We start from the raw sequence: 8646 nt of genomic DNA on the forward strand, positions 1-8646 counted from the left end.
AATATTCCGCATGTATATAACGCTGAACACATCGGAACGACGTCTCTAAGCGCTTTACAGATATATTATTACCCCGGTCATCGGATCGTTGCATGCCTGCATACAATGTATGCACCTTCTCCACTCCCTGGGGAGCATTCCAACAAGAGTTCCAAGACTCAATTGCTAGGCATACTACAATACCATTGTTGGTATGTGATGTTTTAAATATAGAACATCATTGTTTTAATGTTCATACACAGGCGTATTTCTCTTGTCGATGTGTAGAAACGGTTTTCAAAAAGTGCTTTAAAATGCTCAAACTCGCATTGTTAAATGAGATACCTGTAAGTATCTTTTTTATGAGCATGGGACCCCCTGTCGGAATATGCTGGATTCTCCTGATAATTAAAATATTTTCAGGCGGATATTTACATAAACATCTTAACTTTCATTGATGAAAGTATAACATTGATGAAAGTATAAGGTCTCCAAAATAAGACTCCACATCATACTTCGTGACTATATAGTGGGCAAGCAAGACTTTGAAACTGCGACATTGAAACTAACTGAAAACAGCTTGAAAATATCTCAAGACAGCACATTTTGTTAAATTAGAGTCTGTGCATACAGACTACTACATGTATATATACGAGAGTCCAAGCGCATGCTTACTAGAACTTTTAGAACAACGGCCTCTAATTATTAACGATTAAAACTAAACAAAACTGGACATTCTAAGCACTATTGGTGATCCTGAACCAGATGGGAATCTAACAAATCATTTCATGCGAGCGCAAAATGCGAGCTTAATTTGTGTTAAATATTCCGACCTAAAACTAGATACCCCAAACACATTGTTATATATAATTAGAATTGTAAGAGCAATCAGCAATTACATTCATTTATCTAGTTATTTCCTGTTTAAGGATATTTATAGCATATAATGATTAAGAATATTCCAGAATGTCTCAGTAAAACTTTTAAGGACCAACAAATGCCCTTAAAAGATGCATGGTGTACCGTGAAACACACTACACATCTTCTTCTTCTTCTTCGCCATGGAAACCATTAGAAGTTACATGAATCCTACCAGGCACCGATTTCCTACCCAAATTATGACAAATTTCTTGCTGAAGAAAGCTACACCATAGCTGGGATATGATTCCTCAGATTAAATATCCGAAGACTAATCCTATCTTTGGTTTTGTTAAATCCCCTAAAAGTGAATGTCATGCACTATCCAATTTCATTACCAGATAGTATTAACTTATTGTGCACCAAAAGTTTGTGGTGTGAAGGATGTAAAAAAAAAACGTGTTTGTTATACTTTAACCCATTTTACATTATATATAACTTTGATGGGATGCCGGATCGAAATGCAATATCTGCGTGAAAACAGTAAAGACGAAGGTGATATAAATCAGTTATTAATATAAAAGGGTTCGTCTGTGTGGGTTAATGTATATTTAAGACTAGTGATTTTATCATTCGTGTCTGACTTAAGTTATGGTCTACGAAAACAGATAAGTTATTTGAAACTAACACTCCATGTATTTCAAGTATTTAAGCACGAGAGTATAATATTAATCAAGGAAAATATTTGAGGGAACATTATTTTTGTTTTATGAACGCTTTGAGAAAAAAAATACGTTTAGCAGATTTACACGACTTTGAGATTCAATGGAAATTTATTTATATTTTGCGGTCAACACGTATGTTTCAGAATGTTTTTTCTACACATTTCATAGTATTTCATCACAGACGGTATTTACTGAAGCGGGGTACTAGTATGCTGCGCTTAAAAACATTTATATTAAGCGCAATATAAGTGTTGCATAGCATTACTGGTAATTATTATTGAAACAAACCCTTTTTTTAGACTTGTGGATGAACTGTTTAAAAGGAGTACGGCTCAAATTTAATTTATCATTAAAATGAAGCACAGTCAATATATCCAACCAGAAGAAGAAATGAAAAGTATGTATGCAGTACAGAAACACCAACATGGTCCGTTGAAAATCGTTCATGATTGCAAGATCTTGATGCTATCATTCCCCTTTCACAGTGTGGTAAACACTTAAAACTCAGCCCATTACCTGTATGAAAGCTTTTTCAAAATAAAAATACTAATATTGTCATTTTTTCTTTATATAAGGTCCTGTGTCGTATATTGAGCTATGGAAGCTAGTCGAATTTTCCCGCAAACATGACCAGGTTTCTCAGCTTGAGGATGTCATACAGGCTTTGTGTGATGGTAAAAGTAGAACCACGCCTGATCTCTCGGATACTGAATACTACACACTACTCTGTAAATGGAAGGGATCATGTAAGGCAACTATTCAGAGATCAACATTGCATGTAAAAGCAAAAGGATGCTTGGATAAATCGTTATCAGAATTAAAAGGTAAGCTTGAACGGAACATAAATTATCATTCTAGATTTTGGCAATGGAAATTTAAACCTTCGGCATGTTATTCATTGGTAAACAAGAAACATCGTGATTATTCTATTAACAGAAATGGAAGCCATGGCCTTACGCATCGTGGAAACAACCCAATCACACTTATTTTTTCAGTGAAAATAGTCATAGACGGGTCCACATATGGTTAGACCCGGAACAAATTGCAACAAAAGGGTTTTCAACTGTTTCTAGCAGTATTTAACATCATGAATTACATACTAAAAATCTATTATAATCCGCACCAAGGAAAGTAGTTATTTTTAAAGATGGCGTCCAAGATGGTCGCTATTCACTAAAAAGTGGGCAGAACTCATTCATTATTCACCCTAGAATCCTGTTTCAGTTCATATTCCATGGTCCACGTAAAATAATTTGTTGATACAGGTAGAGCGAATATAACCACTCTGGGGTACCCGGAAAATCTCAAATGGCGCCCGGGAAAAGTTACAAGGGCAGCCAGTGGTCTGGTGTGTCCAAAAATCCAAGGTGGCTCCAAAAAAATTAGTTTAAAATGGTTGTTGATTCTTAAAATGGACATAGCTCATTTCATATCTGTTACATATGATATCAGTTGGCTTTCCATAGTCTCATAATAATATGTGTATTGCGTATATTATGTGACAGTCACTCTGCGAATAAAAATGAAGACATGAACATGTACAATAATTATCTCTGAATATTTTGTAGACAGCGAACCCCCAAAATACCCAACAATTGGCGATGAGATGTGTGTTTTGTAAGCAAAGAATATCAGAGCAACAATGAAGGCCAGTAAAGAGTCGGTTTTAGGGCAGATTTTGACTGATAATTGCATCAGGTATTCAGGTATGATGTCTCTGAGGACTTGCTATTTTGTTATTTTGAACGTTTCGGATTGTATCTGACAGCGAGTGGCTTGACAGTACATCACGCACCGTCAGTGAGTGGGAGCGAGAACTAAGTAGATCACGGGGATGACAAGAGAGTATTTGCCCTGTTATTGAACGCTATCTGGGCTCGCTACTACGGGATTGTTAATAATTTGGTATCTTCGGGAAAACCAAGGGATAAGTCATATGTGCAGCTAAAGCAAATAATGCGAAAGCATTTCAAACGTACACCAGTCACCGGAGCTGAAAGGCACAAGTTTATTCGGTGAAACAAAGAGACATTCTATTCAGAGCGGCTAACGCCTCGTTCAATAGAGCATATTTATTTTACCTCATGCAAATTCTCGCACCTCCGCACTCATGCCTATTCGCTATTTGTGTATTGACAAATCTAGGTGGGGTGTGATATTTTCTACCGTAGATCGAGCGCACGCTTACGACCAGTTAGAGTTGGATGAGGGGTCTAAGAAGTTCCTAGTAGTATATACATATAAGGGGGTACTTCAACAGAATCGCCTGGAATTTGGTATTACTAGTGCACCAGTTATTTGACAGAGTACTATTGAACAGGTACTACAGGGGATACCTGGGGTACAAGTATACTTAGATGATAAATTGGTAACTGGGCGTACTATTGAAGAGCATCATGCCAATTTGGATAAGGTTCTCATACGTCTTGAAGAGCGTAACCTTACATTGAGGAAAATGAAATGTAAGTTTGCTCAGCCATCAGTAGAGTCTTTAGGTCATGTCATAGATGCAAACGGAGTTCATACCGTAGGAGAGAAAGTACAGAAAATAGAGAATATTCCTAAACCAGAAGATCTGTCACAGTAATACCTTGGTCAAATTTGCTCTACGGCGGCCATACGGCGAGTCGAAAACAGCCGTTTTATTAATTTTAATTCAAACCACCTATATGCAGCTGGTACAAAAATGTTAAAATTGGTGTTTTCGACTCGCCGCGGCACAGTGGGCCAGAATGAGTTGAAAGTGCGACAAAATTATATTTTGTGTTATATTTTTACTTTGACATGTTGATTAAGGGTGATTTTGGGCGTAAATCGACTGAACATAATTTAAAGCCGATATGACGTCACTTTCATACCAAAGTTTTGATTGGCTACTTAAAACCTATCTGTGAAAAGACAAATGACCATAAACAATGTGCAGTATATAAACTTTGTGTTATGTGTTACTTTAATTACATTTTCTGTTCAGGGTTTTGACAGTTCAGGATTTTGAAAATAAGCCAAAATTATTCTAATTTTTCTGAAATAATGTTTTTAAATTCAATTCATATGGAAATTCAGTTTTGCTTGCCCAGAAAAGCTAGTGGAATTGAAACATTTAAAATTGAGAACCAAAGTATTATCATGTGTGGTCAATGATACTGACACAGAAACAGGTTTTTTTATTCTTTATGTCTCACTGAGTACCTCAGTTTTTCTTCATTGCATTTTTCTCAAGTATATTCACAACATATTTTTTTTATTGAATAAGGGCAAAAATATAATCAAGTAGTGCAACAAATCATGTGTATTTATGTTTGCTGGTATTAATGTTCTTAGCAGACAGAGAACATAATTCTTTTGCCACTGCTAGTCACTTTGTAGTAAATAAGAATAAATTAATTGACAGAGTCAACATGAAAATTATATATTGGAAGCCAAAATTATATTTTCTGTTCAGGGTTTTGACAGTTCAGGATTTTGACAATAAGCCATAATCATTTATTTTTTTTCTAAAATCATGTTTTTAAATTCAATTCATCGGGACATTCATTTTTCCTTGCCCAGAAAAGCTAGTTGAATTGAAACGTATAAAATTGTGAACCAAAGTATTATCATGTGTGGTCAATGATACTGACACAGAAACATAACTTTTTTCTTTACATCTCACTGAGTACTTCAGTTTTTCTTCATTGAATTTTTCTCAAGTATATTTACAGCATATTTCTATTGAAATAAGGGCAAAATATAATCAAGTAGTGCAAACCATGTGTTTTTGATAAGAATATTTGCTTGTATTAATATTTTTAGCTGACAAACTACAACATTATATTGTCACGGCTAGTCACTTTGTAGTAAATAAGAATTGATTGACAGAGTCAACTTGTAAATTGTATATTGGAAGCCATGACAGTTCATGCGAAACTTTAAGCAAGAACAAAAAGGATTCACTTGTTTTATGTTTATTGCAATTTGCGACTAGCATATTCTCCAACCATTGCGGGGAAAAATACCTCAGCAGCATATAATTAGTATACACAGTTATATCCTAGCTTCTGAAGTTTGATTTATTCATTTTTTGCATGCTTATTAATCATTGTAATATTTCTAGATTGAGCAAGAACATTGTGATATCTTGAAATAAACATTGTCATTTCATCTTAGATACAATGTACATGTCTTTTTTTGAATGAATCGATAGTTTATCCAAACACTTGGCTGGTAAAGCTATCCATTGTATTCTCAATCTTCTTTACCACTGTGCATTGCATGTCATTAAGACGAATTAAGCAAGTTGCTATAGGCTGTTCTTTGTGGAAGCTTGATGTAATTATAGTATTTATCCTGCGGTGCAAGTACGCTACCGGATTATATTCTGTCTCTTTTTGTAAAGTGGTTATGGCCAAATCAGTGGCACGTATCTTGCTACTTGTTTTCACATTTTTAATGATCCACATACATACATTCCAACCTGTTACGTTCTACACAAAAGTTATGACATTTACAGAAAAAAGAATATGCTTTTCATTTGTTATGCAGACAAACTGTTTTACAAGTTACGTAACTCCTGTTGCCATTATCACATTTGGATGATTATGCAATCGTTGTTAACAATAGAGTAAATAAACACGGTGGCGGCGTAGCTTTATATGTTAGAAATAATCTCCAATTTAAAGTAATAAACGATTTGACATGCATGACAGAAACAATTGAATGCATTTTCATTGAAATTATAATTGCATCAGGAAAAAATGTACTTGTTGGTGAAATTTATAGACCGCCTAACGGTAACATAACTGATTTTACAGACATATTGTATTCGTTTTCTGATTCACCCTATTTTCAGAACATTGCTTTATAATGGGTGATTTTAATATCGATCTGCTTCACTACCACGAAACGCCAGCTTGCCAGGAACATCACTAAGCCAACTCGCATTTTTGGTGCTACTACGACGCTTATTGATAATGTTTTCACAAACATCCACGGTTATTTAGACACGGGTATAATAGTATCAGATTTAACAGACCACTTCCCTGTATTTGTTTCTTCTCCCCACATATTTAATACTAACCAAAACTATTCAAAATTTCGAGGTTCAAGAAGAATGTCAGAACAAAATACTGTTCGTTTCAAGGAATGCTTGTCTCAAGTTGACTGGTCCACAATACTGAATACAACTGATGCAAACCAAGCTTATGATGAATTTCTAAATATTATTCTACCTTTATTTGACCATTATTTTCCAGTAAGAACATTATCCAAATCGAATTATAAAAAAGTACCACGCTCTCCCTGGATCACACGGTCTCTACTTAAATCAATAAACAATAAAAATAAACTATACTATAAATATAAATCTACAGGCACAGATGACGCTAAATCTAGATATTCAATTTATAGAAATACCCTAACATATGTGCTGAGACAAGCTAAAAGAAATAATTTTTTATCTTTATTTGAAACTCATAAAAAAGATACAAGGTCAACCTGGAAAGTGATCAATCAAGTTTTTAAGAAGGAAGGATCGAAAAAGAATATTAATAGGATCGTCCAACAAAATAAGGAAATTACAGATGATGCAGATATTGCCGAAGCATTCAATTCTTTCTTTGTAAACATCGGCCCAAATTTGGCTAATACTATACCTAATAGTAGCAAACCCTTTTATTCTTTTTTGCCAAACCGAAATCCTCGAACCATATTCTTTTCACCTGTTTCTGAACACGAAATTATAGAAATAGTTAAAAATCTACCGGCGAAAAAAGTTCTGGTTTTGATGGTATTTCTTATGATTTTCTCATTAAAATTATTCATTAAATCGTGATGCCCTTGACGCACATATACAATCTTTCTCTAGAGTGTGGTATTGTCCCTAACAAAATGAAGGTTGTTAAAGTTATACCTATCCATAAAAAAGGTTCAGAGGATGAATTGGGTAATTATCGCCCTATTTCCCTGCTGACTACTTTCTCCAAAATTATAGAAAAAACAGTAAATTCTCGTACAATAAAATTTTTTACGAATTGTAATGTTTTTATTAACTCACAATTTGGCTTTCGTAAAAAGCATTCAACAGTTCATGCAATAATGTTATTAATCGATAAAGTTACCAAGGCAATTGATAAAAAATATCATGTTGCTGGTATTTTTCTGGACTTCTCCAAGGCCTTTGACACGATCAACCATGAAATACTTTTATACAAACTTTCTCATTATGGAATTCGTGGAAAGGCCTTGGAGTGGTTCAGAAGTTACCTTATAAACAGAACTCAATTTGTAGTCATTAATAACTCAAATTCTGAAATACAGCACATTGCATGTGGCGTGCCTCAGGGTTCCCTTTTGGGTCCATTGCTATTTACTTTATACATCAATGATATCCAAAACTCGTCCTCTTTATTATCATTTCTTCTTTTCGCAAATGGCACGAGCTTATTTTTTACACACAGCAATCCTCAAATCCTTCTTGAAAGACTAAATGTTGAATTATGCTCTGTGTGTGATTGGATACAAGCTAATAAATTATCCCTAAATTTTATTAAAAGACACATTTTTGGTTTTTAGCAACTCATTACACACATTGCCAGGTCTTGTTTATATGAATGGTAATGTTTTAGAACAAATTGAATCAACAACATTTCTTGGTATCTTTATTGATTGTAAATTATCATGGAAAGTTCACATTGATCACCTTTGTAAATTGCTCTCAAGAAATCTTGGAGTCATTAATAAACTTAAACCTCATTTTCCTCATCACATTTTGAAATTATTGTATTCTACTCTATTGTTACCATATCTGAATAATGGAATTTTAGCCTGGGGAAATGCCTCTAAGACAAAACTTGAATCCATACTTAAAATTTAAAAAAGAGCCGTGATGATAATTTCTTCTTCTGACTTTCTGGCTCATACTAATCCGCTATTTTATTCAAACAAGTTATTGAAAGTAACCGATTTATATTATTATTTTGTTGGTATATTTATCAACTAAATAGACAGAAATTACCAAGTGTATTCTCTGATTTGCTTGTTCAAAATCAAGAAATCCATTCCTACCCAACTCGACAAGTACACAATTTCCACATTTCCCCAGTGCGCA

The sequence above is a fragment of the Lytechinus pictus genome, chromosome 8, assembly GCF_037042905.1.
Source record: "Lytechinus pictus isolate F3 Inbred chromosome 8, Lp3.0, whole genome shotgun sequence".
NCBI classification, from domain to species: Eukaryota; Metazoa; Echinodermata; class Echinoidea; order Temnopleuroida; family Toxopneustidae; genus Lytechinus; species Lytechinus pictus.